Here is an 18,492-nt window from a genome sequence, read left to right on the forward strand (position 1 = left end):
CATGTGAAGAATTTAGTAGGATCATGACACAAAAGTTCGAGATGTCTATGATGGGGGAGTTGAAGTACTTCTTGGGATTTCAAGTGAAGCAACTCCAAAAGGGCACCTTCATTAGCCAAACAAAGTATACTCAAGATATTCTAAGCAAGTTTGGAATGAAGGATGCCAAGCCCATCAAGACACCCATGGGAACTAATGGGCATCTCGACCTCGACACCGGAGGTAAGTCCGTGGATCAAAAGGTATACCGGTCGATGATAGGTTCTCTACTCTATTTATGTGCATCTCGACCGGATATTATGCTTTCCGTATGCATGTGTGCAAGATTCCAAGCCGACCCTAAGGAAGCTCACCTTACGGCCGTAAAACGAATCTTGAGATATTTGGCTTACACTCCTAAGTTTGGGCTTTGGTATCCTAGGGGATCCACATTTGATTTGATTGGTTATTCGGATGCCAATTGGGCGGGGTGTAAAATCAATAGGAAGAGCACATCGGGGACTTGCCAGTTCTTGGGAAGATCCTTGGTGTCTTGGGCTTCAAAGAAGCAAAATTCGGTCGCTCTCTCCACCGCCGAAGCCGAGTACATTGCCGCAGGCCATTGTTGCGCGCAATTGCTTTGGATGAGGCAAACCCTGCGGGACTACGGTTACAAATTAACCAAAGTCCCTTTGCTATGTGATAATGAGAGTGCAATCAAGATGGCGGATAATCCCGTCGAGCATAGCCGCACTAAACACATAGCCATTCGGTATCATTTTCTTAGGGATCACCAACAAAAGGGAGATATCGAGATTTCTTACATTAATACTAAAGATCAATTAGCCGATATCTTTACCAAGCCTCTTGATGAACAAACTTTTAACAAACTTAGGCATGAGCTCAATATTCTTGATTCACGCAATTTCTTTTGCTAACTTGCACACATAGCTCTTATATATACCTTTGATCATGTCTCTTTTATATGCTATGACTAATGTGTTTTCAAGTGAATTTCAAACCAAGTCATAGGAATATTGAAAGGGAATTGGAGTCTTCGGCAAAGACAAAGGCTTCCACTCCGTAACTCATCCTTCGCCGTTGCTCCATGTCACTCTCCATCTTTGGGGAGAGAGCAAAAGGACTTCGTCTTTGGTATAATCTTAACTCATTTATTTATGACCAAAGGGGGAGAAAGTACTTCAAGGGCTCTAATGATTCCGTTTTTGGCGATTCATGCCAAAGGGGGAAAAAAGTATGAGCCCAAAGCAAAAGGACCGCACCACCACCACCAATTTCAAAAACTTAGTTTTTCAAAGAGTATTTTTAATTCGTATCCTATTGTGTTCAAAAGGGGGAGAAAGTAGTATTTAAAAAATGATATATCAAAACCCTCTTGAACACTAAGAGGAGGATCTCATTTAGGGGGAGTTTTGTTTAGTCAAAGGAAAAGCATTTGAAACGGGGGGACAAAATTTCAAATCTTGAAAATGCTTTGCAAAATCTTATTCATTTACCTTTGACTATTTGCAAAAGAACTTTGAAAAGGATTTACAAAATAGTTTGCAAAAACAAAACATGTGGTGCAAGCGTGGTCCAAAATGTTAAAAGAGAAGAAACAATCCATGCATATCTTGTAAGTATTTAGATTGGCTCAATTCCAAGCAACCTTTGCGCTTACATTATGCAAACTAGTTCAATTATACACTTCTATATTTGCTTTGGTTTGTGTTGGCATCAATCACCAAAAAGGGGGAGATTGAAAGGGAATTAGGCTTACACCTAGTTCCTAAATAATTTTGGTGGTTGAAATGCCCAACACAAATAATTGGACTAACTAGTTTGCCCAAGTGTATAGATTATACAGGTGTAAAAGGTTCACACTCAGCCAATAAAAAGATAAGTTTTGGATTCAACAAAGGAGCAAAGAGGCAACCGAAGGCACCTCTGGTCTGGGGGCACCGGACTGTCCGGTGTACACCGGACTGTCCGGTGTACACCGGACAGTGTCCGGTGCACCAGAGGACTCCAACTCAAACTTGCCACCTTCAGGAATTTCCAGAGGCACTCCGCTATAATTCACCGGACTGTCCGGTGTACACCGGACAGTGTCCGGTGCTCCAAGGAAGAGCGGCCTCCGGAACTCGCCAGCCTCGGGAACGCGCAGCAGCTGCTCCGCTATAATTCACCGGACTGTCCGGTGAACCAGCAGAGCAACGGCTACTTCGCGCCAACGGTCACCTGCAGGCGCATTCAATGCGCGCCAGAAGCGCGCAGAAGTCAGGCACGCCCATACTGGCGCACCGGACATTGAACAGTACATGTCTGGTGTGCACTGGACATCCAGGCGGGCCCAGAAGACAGAAGCTCCAACGGTCGGAATCCAACGGCATTGGTGACGTGGCTGGTGCACCGGACATGTCCGGTGTGCACCGGACTGTCCGGTGCACCATACGACAGTCAGCCTCCACTAACGGTCAAGTTTGGTGGTTGGGGCTATAGATACCCCAACCACCCCCACATTCAAAGCATCCAAGTTTTCCAGCTTCCAACCACTTTACAAGAGCTAGCATTCATTGCAAAGCACACCAAAAGAGATCAAATCCTCTCCCAACTCCGCACAAAGCTTTAGTGACTAGAGAGAGTGATTTGTAGTGTTCATTTGAGCTCTTGCGCTTGGATCGCTTCTTTTCTTTGGCATTCTTTCTTGTGATCAAACACTCACTTGTAATTGAGGCAAGAGACACCAATTGTGTGGTGGTCCTTGCGGGAAGTTTGATTCCCAAGTGATTTGAGAAGAGAAGCTCACTCGGTCCGAGGGACCGTTTGAGAGAGGGAAGGGTTGAAAGAGACCCGGCCTTTGTGGCCTCCTCAACGGGGAGTAGGTTTGCGAGAACCGAACCTCGGTAAAACAAATCCGTGTGTCTCACTTGTTATTTGCTTGAGATTTGTTTTGCACCCTCTCTCGCGGACTCGTTTTTATTTCTAACGCTAACTCGGCTTGTAGTTGTGTTTATATTTGTAAATTTCAGTTTCGCCCTATTCACCCCCCTCTAGGCGACTATCACTTCTTTGTCTCTTTTTCGTCGAAGCTTTATTTTTAGAGCCGAAGCATCCGCCTGTATCTGTATGTTATGATGATGACGATCCTATGTATGTCTAAATGAATGTTTATGAATGCGAATGTATGATGTAATGTGTCGTGCAAATGAATGCCCAAACATACATACAAAGCCACAACCATAGCCTTCATCCCCTTGGGAATGACCGAAGTCTCTTTGCCGCTTATTTTTCGGCTTCACCGCTTATTTTTCGGTGTATCAGCGCTGACTTTTCGCTGCAAGTTCTGCATCCCCTTAGGGACGTCTTTTGAACTTCTTCGCCTTCTATTTCGGTGGTATCGCGTTGACTTTTCGCTGTAAGCTTTGCATTCCCTTTGGAACGACTTTTGAGCAGAAAACTTACGCTGCGCTCCCTTAGGAATGGCTTTTTGTAGCTTCGTCGTGCTCTGCATCCCCTTGGGGACGACTTTTGAGCTTCTCCCTGTTTTTTCCTTTTCTCCTGCACTCGATGGTGCATGCTGAGCTTTTACATTTACATTTTTGGGGGATTTTGCTCTCGTAGAGCTGAATAAGAAAAAAGAGAAATTACATGTTATGGCCCCATTAAAAACCTTTCTCCCCCTTCGGAAAGGAAAAGGGTGCCATAGAAAAAATAAAAAGATTACATCAGCTAAACATAATATCGCCGAAGCTCATCCGCATTCCAAGATCTAGGAATGTCGTTGCCGTTCATATCCTTCAATCTGTAAGAGCCGGGTCTTGACGAAGATACTACCAAAAAAGGTCCTTCCCACTTCAGTTGTAGCTTGCCTACTGTATCTGGGTTGGCCACTCTCCGAAGTACCAAGTGCCCTGGCTTAATGTTCTTTAGCCGAACTTTTCTGTCACGTCACTTTATTGTTTCAGCTTGGTTTTTATTGATGTTCTCCACCGCCTGAAGCCTGATCCCTTCTATAGCATCTTTTGCCACAGAACAATCAGCTTCGTCCTCTGCCAAAGCCATTGTTCTGATTGATCCTGCTTTAGCTTCTTCTGGGGTTATTGCTTCATCACCAAACATTAATTTGAATTATGTAAAGCCTGTTGACCTTGATATTGTTGTGTTGTGGCTCCACACCACTTTGATCAATTCATCCGACCACTTTCCTCTGGGCTGATTGAAGATTAACTTCATTATTCCCGTCATTATAATGCCATTAGCTCTTTCAACAAGTCCATTTGACTCCGGATGTCTGACCGATGCAAAATGAATCTTCGTACCAATTTGTTCACATAATTCTTTGAAAGCTTCAGCATCGAATTGTGTCCCGTTGTCCACAGTAATAGCCTTTGGCACTCCGAAGTGACAAACTATATTTTGCCAAAAAAAATTATAGACAGTGACCGAAGTTATTGTGGCTAAAGGCTTCGCCTCAATCCACTTGGAAAAATACTCTATCGCCACCACAACATATTTTAGATTTCCCTGTGCTGGTGGAAGTGGGCCTAGTAAATCGAGGCTCCACCTTTGCAACGACCAAGTAGGTTGTATTAATTGAGTGAGAGATGAAGGTTGCTTCTGATCTCTTGCACATTTTTGACAGCCTTCGCACTTTTGTACTAACTCTGCCGCATCCGAAGCTGCCTTCGGCCAGTAAAATCCTTGTCGAAAAACTTTTCCCAGCAAGGGCCTAGATCCAATGTGTGATCCACACAGACCTGCATGTATCTCTTTCATTAATTCCATACTTCGGTTCTTGATAAACATTTGAGGAGTGGTGAACAAACTCCATGTTTATACAATTCCCCTTCTATTATCACATATGGTCTTGTTCTTGCTTCCATTCTTTTGTTATAAGCTTCATCACTTGAAAGACAATTGCCTTGAAGAAAAGATATTATTTCAGTTCTCCAGTCTTCACTGTGTACTGGAGAAATAGTAAGCACTCCTCTCTCCATAAGCTCAACCGAAGGTGCTTTTATTGATTCGAAAAATACTTCGGAGGGTAGGGGGAGCCCCTGAGCCGCTGATTTGGCTAGCAAATCTGCATGCTCATTTTCACCTCTTGGAATATTTTTGACGAAAAAACCTTCGAAGGAAGCTTCCAACCTTCGGACTGCATCCAGATACTTTTCAAGCTTCGGATCTCGTGCCTTGCTGCTCTTATCCACATGGCCAGCAATGACTTGAGAATCAGTTTTTAGGATGGCCCTTCTTATTCCCATTGCCCTTAGTTTCCGAAGCCCCAAAAGAAGTGCTTCGTACTCAGCAATATTATTTGTGCAACTGAAATCCAGTTTGACTGCAAAACATGTTTTGACTTTTGAAGGTACCACTAGGACTGCAGCTGCTCCTGCACCGAAGGTTCCCCAAGAACTGTCGCAGAACACTGTCCAAGCTTCGGTATCTTTGCTTGTCCCTTCTTCGTGAGCCCCTGGCATCCAGTCAGCTATGAAGTCTGCTAGCGCCTGAGATTGAATTGAAGATCTATTCACGTAGTCGATGGTGAATTCATTGAGCTCCGCGACCCACTTTCCAACACTTCCAGTAGCTTCTCTGTTCCTCATAATATCCTTCAGAGGCTGTGACAAGGGAACGATTATATGGTAAGCTTGAAAATAATGCCGAAGCTTCCTGGAGGCCATTAATACAGCATATAACACTTTCTCCAATTCTGTGTAATTTTTCTTTGATAAGCTTAATACTTCGGAGACAAAATATACTGGGACTTGCTTTCTAGTTTGTCCTTCAGGCTTCTCCTGTACAAGCGCCGCACTTACTGCAGAGTGCGAAGCTGCCACATACAATAACAGAGGAGCCCCTAGCGTGGGTGGAGTTAGCGTTGTTAGATCTATCAAGTATTGCTTCAGCTCTTCGAAGGCTTTCTGCTGATTTGATCCCCATTGAAAGACTTTGGCTGATTTTAGCACTTCGAAGAATGGTAAATTTATCTCTGCTGATCTAGATATGAATCGATTCAAAGATGCCAATCTTCCTGTCAGCCGTTGAGCCCCCTTCTTTGTGCTTGGTGGCTCCATCCAAAGAATAGCCTTGATTTTGTTCGGGTTAGCTTCGATCCCCTTCGTTGAAACTAAACAACCAAGGAATTTTCCTTTCTTTACTCCGAAGCCACATTTTTCTGGATTTAATTTAAGGCCAGCTTGCCTAAAATTAGTAAATGATTCCTGTAGATCAACAATGTGATTTTCCTGCTTCGTGCTCTTTATTATGATATCATCTACATATGTTAGCACATTAATTTCTGCCTATCTGTGAATGAAGGACTCTGGCTGTCATTCTACTGAAGCTTCCTCCAGCATTCTTGAGCCCCTCAGGCATCCGAAGATAACAATATGTACCACTGGGGGTTATGAAGCTGGTTTTTGGCTCATCTTCCTTCTTCATCCAGATTTGATGGTAGCCTGAATAACAATCTAGTAGACTCATGAGCTCTGACGAAGCTGCTGCATCTACCAGAGAATCTATTCTTGGTAATGGGAACTCATCCTTTGGACAAGCCTTGTTCAGATCAGTAAAATCAATGCACATTCTCCATTTACCATTGGCCTTCTTCACCATAACAGTGTTGGCTAGCCATTCTTGGTACTTTACTTCTCTGATGACTCCAGCACTGAGAAGCCTTTTCACTTCATTACGAGCACCTTCGACTTTGTTATCAGACATTTTCCGAAGCCTCTGCTTCCTGGGTCTGAAGGATGGATCGACATTGAGCGAATGTTCAATGACATCCCTGTTGACACCACATAGATCGTTGGCTGACCATGCGAAGACATCTTTGTTATTGAACAAAAACCTTATTAGAGTTTTCTCCTGTTCCTCAGATAATTGAGATCCCAACAATACCTTCTGCTCTGCTATATCTTCACATAGAAGCATGGGCTTCGGCTGATCGGCTGAAGCAGCCTTCTCCCTTCTGTACTTATACCGGTCACAAGCTTCGGCTCCATCTATATTATGTATTGCTTTTGAATCTGTCCAGTTTCCTTCAGCCTTTCTAGCAGCTTCCTGACTTCCATGAATAGCGATAGGCCCTTGATCCGAAGGTATCTTCATGCATAGATATGTTGGATGAAGAATTGCTTCAAAAGAGTTGAGTGTCCCACGACCAATGATTGCATTGTAAGGATATTCCATGTCGACAATATTAAACACAATTTGCTCAGTCCTTGTATTGTTGACAAATTCGAAGGTCACTGGCATCGTGATCTTGCCCAGTGCTACGATCTGCCTTCCTCCGAAGCCACAAAGAGGGTGTGTAGCATCATGAATCTTATCCTCTGTCTCTTGCATCTGTCTGAAGGCCTTAGCAAATATAATATCCGTTGCACTGCCTGTATCAACCAAAACATTATGGACTAGAAATCCCTTGATGACACAAGAAATGACCATAGCATCATTGTGAGGGTAATCCTTGAGCTGAAGGTCCTCCTGGGAGAAGGTGATTGGTATGTGGGACCATTTTGACTTGATGAAGGGTCCCTGCACCCCGACATGTTGTACCCTTCTCTGAGCCTCCTTTTTCTGCTTCTTGTTGGTCGGCTCTGAGCATGAACCACCTATTATCGGGAGCACCAGCTTCGTAGCCAAAGCAGCTTCAGTTTGGTTGTTGAACGAAGCCATTAGCTCAAAAAGTGGAAGTGAGTTCACCGGAGGTGGGCGCCAATGTTGGGGACTTGTTCTCAAAAGCTATGTGTTAAGAACAAGGCAAAACAAAAAATGTTAAACGTTAAAGCCCTTTGTCCTTCGAGGCATTATTTCCCTTAGGATATAATGATCTTCGGACGAAGGGTATGAAGGACATACCTTCATCGATACAACATATAATAATGAAGAAAGAATCATATGAAATATAAAAGATAACATGAATAATTATATATCAACTCATTTCTATTTTATTACTATGGAAAAATAGAAATGATATCAAATTACAAATGTACCTTCGGCTCGAAAGAAGGTAAGGGTACAAGTGTGACGCAAAAGCAAAATGCCAAGTGTAATGTGCCAGCGATTACCAGATTTCGTGAACAGTACAGGGGTACTGTTCACCTATTTATAGGCACAGGGCGCATCCTGTGTATAATTACATTTATGCCCTTTACAACCGACTATAATAATGACACAAAATACCATGGCTCTTTAGGTCATTTCATCTTTAAGTCGGTTCACCCCTTCGTCTTGAGACATGTCACTGTGCCGAAGCTTTATAGGCGATAGCTTCGGCACTGCTTTTGAGAGGATCTGCCGAAGGTATTTCTTTCTTTAGGATCTTCGGCTACGAAGCATACCCCCAACAATATCCGTGGACACAGACTATTTGAATAGGTTTTTAAAACTTTGCGCAGAGGTGTACACTTTATCCACTAGTCCGGTTTATGCAATCTCACCGTCGTGAGATCCAAATGCTGAAACTCTTTCCTTCCTTGCACGTCCTTACCTTAGCGATTATACCGGAAGGAAGAAGGCCACCACCATGTCCAAACTGGACAAAACATTCCCCTTCCTTATCCTCCTGGTGCTCCCCAGCCGTCATAATCCTAGGGTTCGGACCATGCAAGTTCAGATCAAGCGACTGCCCATACAGTCTCGAGTGGTTGTACTTGATAAGAGTATAGGTAAGGAGTGATGACAAACCGGTCCTTACACGAGAGGGACAATCCTTCATGCTCACACCTAACCCGGCTGAGCCATCACCTTAGGCCCTCCCCTAAACCAGGGAGACCCTGATCATCCCACTCAAGGGTGATAAGGGTGACAACCCTTCATCATACCCATTTTGAAAAACATTTTCTTTTGAAAACTCACACCTTTTCTCAAATCATTTGTAACAAAGATGTCAAGGAGTATAAAGATTAATTGCGGCAAAGTTCTAAGGCTGGGTGGCCATAATAACTTGTCTCTTAGAAGCAAAATCATATCACGCATAAAATAACAGGCTGAGGGTTTTGGTTGAAAAACATAGGTAATTTATGCATCAAAGGGATCCAGTGAGCTCGTCGTTGCTTAACCGACGAAAGGGTGAGAGCTTGCGGAACTGGCTTCTGGCTCCACCGCCTGGCGTAGACTTGTAGATCTGGCCTTCACGAGATGGCACGAACGCTCCGATAACTATGCAACATGAACAAGCAAACATACAAACCAGCAAGTATATCAACAAATATTTAGTATAGTGGTCAGATTGGTGATATATGGATGGGTAGAGTCTTGAGCAGAATCTATGTCATGTGGTGTTGTGATATTACTGGTGGTGGAGTGGAGGTGCTTACCAGGAGAGTGGATTGGAGGCGAAGCGACACTATGCGCGTAACCGACAAAGTGGGGTAACTGAGTGGGTGGGGTGTTTGTCTTGGCTAAGGGTGTTGAGTGGCAAATTAATCGTCTGACTTAGTCTGAACAGGGAAATTATAAGCAAAATATGGGACAAGAGTATTTTCGGAGTTTTTTGGAATATGAACCATTGTTAAGGGATGACATGTTTGGATAGGGAATAATTTGATAAGAATTTAGAAACAAGAATTATTGGAATCTGAGTTTGGAAGCCTGGTTCGAAAGAATCTCAAAGTTAAGCGTGCTCAACTTAGAGAAATCTGGGATGGGTGACCAGATGGAAAGTTCTTACTGGAAGGAAAATCACAGTCACCGAAGTTCGTATGACTGGAATATTGGTCTGGCAGGTCTTAGGTGAGCTGGACAACATGATGGATGAGAAGTTGAATATTTGGGGTGATCGGATGATCGATGAATAGTAACGATGAATAGCAACGATAAATAGCATCAATGAATACTAACGATGATTATTAACCATGAATAGTAACAATGAATAGTAACAATAAATAGTAATGATGAATAGTAACGATGAACGATGAATATGGACTATGAACGAACGATGAATAGGGACTATGAACGGACGATGAACGATGAATAGGAATGATGAACGAACGAACGATCAAATGATCAAACGAACGAATGATCAGAATTTCGGCAGCATAACGGCTGAACAAAGATTATTTGGACGATCGATCGAATGATTGGACGAACGAACGAACGAATGAACCATGAACGATCGGACGGACGAACGAACAAACTAAGAACAGGTGGACGAACGATCGAATGAATGACCGAACGATCCTTGTGTTTATGTTGTGCTTTGTGTGGGAGTGGGAGTCGGGGGAGAGAGTTGCCATGAAATGGCTTGGTGTGGCTTGAGGGGAGGCCCTTGCCCCTCTATTTATAGGCTAGGTGGGGGGATTAGGGGGAGGAGGCGAGGATTAGTGGAAGGATGTGAGGATTAGTGGGAGATAAGCATGTATTAGTCATGTATAAGTGAAATTAACTTGTAGAGTTCACTGTATGACACCGAAGGCGTACGCATATGTATGAGCATGAGGAAAATTATGGAGAAATATTTGTAGGGACTTTAAAAATGATTTCAAAGGTATTTCTCAGGAGGAAAATATTTGGAGAATTATCGGTGGAGTATTTGGGCAGTATTTCTCGAAAGAACTTGAAGGGGATCACTAAGGAAATATTTGTAGGATATTTTGAGGAGGATTTTGGAGATAATATAGACCACTATATTTTATTTGTTGATATCAACTCGCAAACAAAATTTTGAAATAAAATTTAAAATTCATTTTGAATTTAGAGCGAGTTTGAGAAAATTTCAAGATTTGAATTTTCGGGGTGCTACACAGGCTAAGCGACTACTAGCTCCGGACCACCCTCGCGAACGTGGACCATTCCCTAGACCAAGATTTTAGTGATTGGATCCTCATTCATTATCAAGTGATATTCTAAACCGGGTGCATGAATAGGCACTAACTCGAGTTTCATGATTACAACAGAAGTTTAGATCCACATAAGGGGTAGAGGGAATCAACATGCATAAGCAGGAAAAGAAATCAATGAATGAGAACTAATTATTACTTCGCAATTGGATACATTTGATCTGTGTAGATGACACCTGAGACTGGCTTTATATGGGTGGATCTCACCGCGCTGGGCCATAGATGGCGCCAGAGACTGGGCTTACGAGGGTGGACCTTACCGGACTAGACCACAGATAAATGTAATCCTATTACAAAGGAAGTGTTCGCTCTCATGCTACCTTCGGGTGTAAGGCTCGGGGCCGACCTAAACCGCTTGAGCTCCGTTTTGCGTCTGAATTGAAGGGTGAGCAACGTCTCGTTCTGCCTTGGAGATGGCCAAAGGCAGAGCCCGGCGGAGGCTGTTGGCTGCTACCCTGAACGCCATGGAGCTTGTGGCAGATGAGTTCGGTCTTGGAGCTGCCTTTGAAGGCCCTCCACGGTTTACTAGTCACCTCATGCATGATGAGGTTGTTGAAGGCATAGCCCATTTCTGGCTTGCTTGCTGGGCTCCACCATCACGCCGAAGGAGTTGGGACTTAACCCCCTCCAGGAGTGGGTGATGGTGGAGACTGAGCACACCATAAGTTTGCGAAGTGGCCGACACGGTCACCATGTCCACTTTGCTAGCCTTGTCCGTATAGATGCCCAAACGGGTGGCTTGATCCGACACGGTACGAGTCGGCTAACACACAACTCGTTAGGTCCGACCACTTAATCGCGTCGTGCAAGGCTGGCCCGCGTGTCGTGGCCGAGGCCCAAGCACGACACCCTGTCATGTTAGTCGTGCCAGAAAAAGGCCACGCAAGCAGGGACCGAACCTTGGCTGCTTTGGCCAAAGCCTTAGCTGAACGATGGTAACAGGTGCGACCACAATTTAGTTGTCATATATGGTGTATTGTTATTGTAAATATATGTATACCAAGTATTTTAAAATAAAAAAATAATTGTGTCGGTCCGGGCTGACATTACGTACCGAGGAGGCGGCCCAAGCACGGCTCGCTCCCCGTGTCAGGCCGACATGGCCCATTTTTCATCGTGTCGGATCGTGCCAAGGCCATATTAAATGGGCAGTGCTTCGAGCTAGCCCATTAGGCACAACCCATCTAGCCATCTATACTTGCCTGTGGCCCGTGGGGACCTACCAAAGGATTTGAGGAAGGGAGACCATGTTAACAAATGAGTAGCCTTTGTTATTATGGCTTCTTGAAATCCATTGGCAGGTAGAATAAGTCATCCCCTGCGACTCCATCTATTATGGAGCATAGTGGGCGATCGCCGGTGGCAGCCTCGCTCGTGCCTAGCTGCCGGACGGTAGTGACCACTGACCACCTCAAATACCACTGTGCTCTATCAGGGATCAATGCATGTAACCCCAGGCATGACGGGGCCTAGAGGAGGGCCAACGGTGGTAACCTCAAGTGTCATGCTTGAGGTTTCCACCGCCTTCTGCCTAATGGCGTTCGCACACCTGTTGAGGCGCAGCCTGAGATCGACAATGAGCATCTTGAGACGTCGTTTTTCTGTCTTTTGCCAAATGTCAGTGAATCCACCTCGGCCGAGATCGTCAACGTATGAGTGGATGTCATCGACAAGGGGTGAAGCTCAGCGTCTCGCTCCTACCTGGCACGCCAAATGTCAGAGAGAAAATCCTCCGGCTGGGTGGCGGAGTGCACCCGCTCTGATCCTAAGATGAGGAGGGGATTAGGGATTTGCCTGACTAGCTGGAAGAACGTGAGAACACAAGGGTTAGAGTGGTTTGGGTCGCTGGAGCGTTATACCCTATGTGTGAATAATGCATAAAAAAGTGAATGAAGGTCCAGGAAAGAAAATAAAAGGTCCTCCACCATCCTTTAAAAAATCGGACAAACTTATGGTCGCCTTTTTCTCAAGATACATAATATTTGTTCCCACTAAAACCCAATAAAAAGTTGCTCTGTTGGACTTTTCCCATCCATCCAAGAAGGCAAAGAACCACATCAAAACCAAGAAATCAAGAACCATCACGGCACCGCCAATCTGCTACATGGAGGTCGCAGCCTCTGCCCTTCTCCTCCTCGGCATCAGCGGCTTCCGGCTGCGGCGAGCTTGCCTCTGGTCGGCGACAAGGAAAAGGAGGCTCTGTGGTGTTGGAATTAGGCACACCAGTGTGTGGCCCAATTCAATAAGGAAGTCAAGTTGGTGTGTAGAGATGGCATAGGGCTTTAGTCCCATATTTTGCATCTAGGTAGGAGAGAACCAACTTATATGTGGGAGTGTTCCCTACTCTTCACATGAGACAAATAAAGGGCTATGTAGGCTACCACACGCTCGCTCGCTCGCATTTCGCATTTTTCGCGTTATTTATCGCGACACGGATGACTTGCGATGATGCACAATCGCGTCGTGACATGTTCTAAACGACAGTTTAATTTTTTCCTTTTGTTTATTTGGTTATCAAATATCACACCTAGACTTCCACGTCAACCAGGAGTAATTGGTATGCACGTTACGTACGAGATCTCTGGGCGGTTACACATAGAGATATTCTAGGGGCGATTCCTATAATTTAGCAGATCGAATCAAGGAGGTTGCAGTGGCCCCTCTTTAAAGGGCAGACGTCCTTTAGTCAGACGACAAACGCGAATAGCAACCGACTCGTCCTCTTCTTCTCAATTCTCTACGTCGCAGCTTCTCTGCCATGTCGTCCCTTCATCTGCCTTGCAACAGATCAAGGGAGGGCTGTTTCACCAAACCATCACCGATGTTTTGACGACCTGCACGGGTGCCTGTGAATCAGGTTCTTGGAAAGTGCTTCGCGCACATCCACTCAGGTTACTCTCCAACACTCGTGGAAATCACTGTGAGTAAATCTGCATTTTTAGTTTATTGCGATGACGGTCTTATGGTTAGATACATTCTCGATTCTTCTATTATGCGTTAATCTTGTTGAGTAGTTCAGATCTGTTCTATTCTAATGTCATGGATACTATCTGCCAGTAGATCTGGTTTTTTGTTTTATGCTGCATTATCAAATTAATCTTAGGCCCTGTTAATTTTCCAACATTCAAGAAACCTGATATAATTAACATGGCTGGACCTTCGGATGCACTGAAACCTTAGCGGTTTGCTAGTTATCAAAACTTTAAGATATCGTAGATTAGGGTTAAATTTTGGGTCATGTCGTTGAGGATCTGGTGGGTGATTTCCCCAGTACTTCCTCTTACTGAGGAGCAGGACCGTAACTTCGAGTTGGATAACTCTACCTGTGTTGGTTGTATCTTAACACTGTTGTCAGATCAACTATATGACATACACATGCACCACGAAGTGTGTAACACCCTAAAATTCTATTCCGACTTAGAAAAGATTCTCCGAAGGTTTTGAATCCAAAATAAGTAGATAATTGACTTTGATTAAACTTTTAATTCTTGTTCCACAGTCAAAATGATATTCATATTTCAAACATATACCAAACAAATGAATAAGTTAATAATAGAAATATACAAATATAGATATATTGCATCATGATGGATTTTTGAATGTGCATTGTGTTTGAGTTTTAAACTTTATTAGAATCTGAATTAGAAAGAATAGAAATCAAAAATAGAAAAAAAGAAACAAAAGATAAAAAACTACTCTTGGGCGGATTCTTCTTGGATGTGGCCCAACTCCACCCTGTGGCCCACCTACATCCTATACTGTCGGCCCAACCTTCCGCTCTCTACGGCCGAGCGCTGGCACGCGGGCCCTGGGTGGCAGCCACGCAAGATCTTCAACCCGCATACCCAGCTGTCGCTGGCTGGAGGGGCCCATGGACCTGTCCCTCACGCTTCACCCCCACACGGACCAAACGCGGGCTACAGGGGCTTCATCCCCGATCGGTCGCAACCAACCCCGTCCACGATCGTAACAAACCCAGTGGCCAGCTCGATTTCATCTGGCCGTGATGCTGGTATAAATATACGAAGCAACCCATCGCTCTTACCCATCTTGCCTAAACATCGCCACGGGCGGGGGAGAATGGGTGTGGCCGTTGTGGGTGTCATCCCGCTGCGCCTGGGATCGGATTGCGCAGCCGGGGCGATTATCTCGGTGCCGCACGTCATTGTGCTAGGTTATGCGATGCGGGTGGTCCTGGGTATGTGACCTCTTGAGCACACCCATGTTCAGTCGCCGGAGCCATGTGGGCGAGCCTGCCGCCGTGGTGGATCGAAGGTCCCGCCATGCCCTTCTTCTCTCTGCATTCCATTGTCGTTGGACTCCACAGCACTGCAGTCACGGACGCCCCCTGTCTCTGTTCCAAATGGCATGCTCCACATCAGCATGGAGCCAAATCCTCTCATCTACACCAGCCGCTCCCCTCATCTCTCCTCTCTCCCCATGCGCGCGAGCAACCCCTCTGCTCGGCTCCTTGCTCCCACGACCGCTTCACCCGTCGGTAGTGGGCCTCGACACTCCAATCCTCGGTAAGGATCTTGCTCATCTAGTTCTCTTGTTCACTGCGGTGTGTGGAATATTTTTGTTTGGTACCCTGGGTTGCCGGTCAGAGATGCCCCGATGAACTTGCTGCCATGGGAGGTCTGCTCCGCCATGTCTGCAAGAGAGGAGAATCGCGCGGGTGCTGTTGATCAATAGGTAATGGTCGTGATCATATCAAGGTGTTGAAGACTGTCGTGGCCATAGATCAGTAAACGAACGGTCATGATTAACTAGTGGCGAGTACCGATTCGAAGTAGTGGGGAGTCGTCTGATCTTGATCTGAGGGGTGCGCTCAGGTATCGTTTATTTAAATCTGGTCCGCAGATCTCGGGATCAATGGATGGTGTGTGTACCCGTTCACTTAAAACTTGATCTAATCTGGACCGCTCAGATCATATCTTGCGGCCAGGGATCACACATACCCCTTCACCGTGCACTTCTTTTAAAAGAGCCCCTGACCTTTGCTGGATTCAACCCGCCATGCACTTAATTGTAAAAAGCATAGCAGTTAGGTCCTCACATTTATGAAAAAGACCTTGTGCTTTCTAGATAATGTATCTGGCGACCAACTGTACCCGAAATAATGGAATAAATATAAAAAAATGTATTTTTAGGTATATAAACAATTCCAAAACTTAGATAATTTATAACTTCTTTATTTTAACTCCTTTTTGGTCCATTCAAGTTGCAATAGTTTCATATTAGTATATGTTTACCATCTCGTAACCTTATTTTGTCATGAGACATAGATTAAAATTATGCACTTAGTTTATTATATATTGAACACCTAAATTTTCAGAAAATCATAACCCTTTAGCCGTAACTTGGATTTTAGTGCTTCTCGAACACTCATAGCCTCGCGTAGAATATTATTATGCAGTTTTTTCTTATGTTTGGTGTGATGTTAATTTTGCTTATACCATGTTTGTTTGTATTGCTACGATTAGTAGTGAGGTCACGAGAATCTGAAGATCATCCTGGTACCTGCAATCTCGAGTCCCAAGCAAGTTGTGCCCTTGATCACTCTTCTTTACCTAATAATGTTCATGTTAATCATTGTGACATGCTCAGGTTAATTTGATGGGACCTAGTAGGTTTCCCTAGCATTGTTTATCCCCCACCTTGCAACCAGATGAATTATTGGGTAGATTTGCTATTGCTCTACCTGGTTTTGGGAAACTAATGTTTCATTATGATCATGTTCCAATTATGTTGTTGTTTAATTGTTGTTCATGATAAGATCATATTGTTAATTGGAACATGGAGAACCACCCGGGAAAATAGTGCTACCACAAGGGTGGTATGAGATGCCCTTGGCTGACTAATTAGGAAAGCTAGTGGAGGACTACCTTACCCAAAAGGAGCAAGGCAGTAGGGGAGTGGTCGGTATAGGGAGGTTCTCAGGCTGATTTTTCTGCGATGGCTTTTCAGACGGGGGATTCCTATACTGCGCTTTCTAGAACTGTAGCGGGTTTTCTGAAGCTAGTGGAACTTTGTAAAGGCCTCTTAGCGGTACCCTACCTCTCTTCCTTGGTAGAGGTGTATGGGGTCCGATCAACCCCGTGGCAAATGGGTAACATGACTTGTGGGTAAAGATGTGCAACCTCTGCAGAGTGTAAAACTTGTATATCAGCCGTGCTCACGGTCATGAGCGGCTTAGACCCTCACATGATTAACTTATGGAATTAAACTAAATTTGTCATTTGCATTGCATTGTGGGTGTTGTTATTAATCTTGATCTCTTATTTAATTGGGTTGGTATCTACTTATACCTAGTAACTGCTAATAAAATTTTGACCAACTTTAAAAGCAATGCTCAGCTTAACCATCTCCTTTGGTAAGCCTTACACTTCACATGAGCTCCCACCTTTGGCGAGTTCATGCACATTATTCCCCACAACTTGTTGAGCGATGAACGTATGTGAGCTCACCCTTGATGTACTCACATCCCCCAGGTCAAGGCTAGGTATTTTTGGATGAGGAACATGAAGGATGGGACGATGTGTTCGTGAGAGTTCTAGGTCGTCCTCTCCCAGTCAACTTTGGTTGCTAGATTGTTGTCTTCATATGATGTAATTATTTAACTATTTTGTATGGAACTCCGGTTTTATACAAAACTCCTATTATATAGAAAAGGTGTGACATACGTTTCTATACCATGAGTCATCATATGTGGGAGACTTGATCCTAGCACACTTGGTGATTATTTTGCACCTGGGTCCATAAAACCCGGGTGTGACAAAGTGGCTCGTGATTTATGGGAGACCCTGGACTGGATGTATTTTGAATCAGATGTTAGACGTGAACTTTATGTTAATGAATAGCACCATGAATACAAGATGGTCGATGACCATTCTGTCGTAGAACAGGCTCATGAAATCCAAATTTTGGTGGGGGAACTTGCACACTTTGACGTTGAGGAGAAGGCGAGATCTAAGGATGTGCCCCGTTCTGGTTCAATGGATAGTGGCACCTCTAATGCCAACGTGGTTGAAGGCAAATGTGGTGGGAAAAACAAAAACAAGCCGAACTGGAAACCAAAGGCCAAGCAAAACACTAAATTTAAAAGAACAAAAATCTTGCAGACCTAAATTGCTTTTTGTGTGGTGAATCTGGTCACATAGCCAGAAAATGTCGTAATAGAAAGGGCAAGAAAGGTGATGGTCAGAAAACTACAAATATGGCTATTGCTGATGCTGGAAATTCTAAGTATGTCCCTCAAATTCTGTTAGCATGTCAAATGTGTGCTAGGATCAAATCTCAAACATATGATAACTCATGGAACAGAAACGAATGTCACATCTTTACTATATAATAGGAATTCTGTACAAAATTCCTAAATAATTACATCATATGAAGACAACGATCCTCTGCAACCCTAGTTGACTGGGAGACGACGACCTAGACCTCTCACGAACTCATCATGGCATCCTTCCTGCTCCTCATCTTGCTGTACTTGTTCTTGACCTAGGGGGTATGAGTACAACAAGGGTGAGGTCACATACGTTCATCGCTCAACAAGTTGTGGGGAATAATGTGCATGAGCTCACTTACAGTGGGGGCTCATGTCTAGTGTAAGGCTTACCAAAGAGAACAGTTAAGGATGATAGTTGCTTCTAAGAAGTTT

The sequence above is a fragment of the Zea mays genome, chromosome 5 (genome assembly GCF_902167145.1).
Source record: "Zea mays cultivar B73 chromosome 5, Zm-B73-REFERENCE-NAM-5.0, whole genome shotgun sequence".
NCBI lineage: Eukaryota > Viridiplantae > Streptophyta > Magnoliopsida > Poales > Poaceae > Zea > Zea mays.